Here is a 1,651-nt window from a genome sequence, read left to right as displayed (position 1 = left end):
ATGCTGTGCAGCTTTTCATCTGCTTCTTGGCCATCTGTATGTGTTCTTTGGAGAAATATCTATTTAGGTCTTGTGCCCATTTTTGGATTGGGTTGTTTGTTTCTTTAATATTGAGCTGCATGAGCTGTTTATATATTTTGGAGATTAATCCTTCGTCTGTTGATTCATTTGCAAATATTTTCTCCCATTCTGAGGGTTGTCTTTTCATCTGTGCAAAAGCTTTGAAGTTTCATTAGGCCCCATTTTTATATTTTTGTTTTTATTTCCATTACTCTATGAGGTGGATCAAAAAAGACCTTGCTGTGATTTATGTCAAAGAGTGTTCTTCCTGTGCTTTCCTCTAAGAGTTTTATAGTGTCTGGCCTTAACATTTAGGTTGTTAATCCATCTTTAGTTTAATTTTGTGTATGGTGTTAGGGAGTGTTCTAATTTCATTCTTTTACATGTAGCTGTCCAGTTTTCCCAGCACCACTTATTGAAGAGACTGTCTTTTCTCCATTGTATATATTTGCCTTCTTTGTCATAGATTAGTTGACCATAGGTGCGTGGGGTTATCTCTGGGCTTCCTATCTTGTTCCATTGATCTATGTTTCTGTTTTTGTGCAAGTACCATATTGTCTTGATTACTATAGCTTTGTAGAATAGTCTGAAGTCACAGAGCCTGATTTCTCCAGCTCCGTATTTTACCCTCAAGACTGCTTTGGCTATTCGGGGTCTTTTGTGTCTCCATACAAATTTTAAGATTTTTTTGTTCTAGTTCCATAAAAATGTCATTGGTAATTTGTTAGGGATTGCATTGAATCTGTAGATTGCTTTGGGTAGTATAGTCATTTTCGCAACATTGATTCTTCCGATCCAAGAACATGGTATATCTCTCCATCTGTTGGTATCATCTTTAATTTCTTTCATCAGTGTCTTATAGTTTTCTTCATATAGGTCTTTTGTCTCCCTAGGTAGGTTTATTCCTAGGTATTTTATTCTTTTTGTTGCAATGGTAAATGGGTGTGTTTCCTTAATTTCTCTTTCAGATTTTTCATCATTAGTATATAGGAATGAAAGAGATGTCTGTGCATTAATTTTGTATCCTGCTACTTTACCAAATTCATTGATTAGCTCTAGTAGTTTTCTGGTGGCATCTTTAGGATTCTCTAGGAATAGTATCATATCATCTGCAAACAGTGACAATTTTACTTCTTATTTTCCAATTTGTAATCCTGTTTTAAATTTTTCTTCTCTGATTGCTGTGGCTAGGACTTTCAAAACTATGTTGAATAATAGTGGTGAGAGTGGACATCCTTGTCTTGTTCCTGATCTTAGAGGCAATGCTTTCAGTTTTTCACCATTGAGAATGATGTTTGCTGTGGGTTTGTCATATAGGGCCTTTATTATGTTGAGGTAGGTTCCCTCTATGCCCACTTTCTAGCGAGTTTTTATCATAAATTGGTGTTGAATTTTCTCAAAAGCTTTTTCTGCTTCTATTGAGATGATCATATGGTTTCTATTCTTCAGTTTGTTAATATGGTGTATCACATTGATTGATTTTGCGTATACTGAAGAATCCTTGCATCCCCGGTATAAATCCCACTTGATCATGGTGTATGATCCTTTTAATGTGTTGTTGGATTCTGTTTGCTAGTATTTTGTTGAGGAT

The sequence above is a fragment of the Phocoena sinus genome, chromosome 6, assembly GCF_008692025.1.
Source record: "Phocoena sinus isolate mPhoSin1 chromosome 6, mPhoSin1.pri, whole genome shotgun sequence".
Taxonomy (NCBI): domain Eukaryota; kingdom Metazoa; phylum Chordata; class Mammalia; order Artiodactyla; family Phocoenidae; genus Phocoena; species Phocoena sinus.
This window is presented reverse-complemented; position numbering follows the sequence as displayed.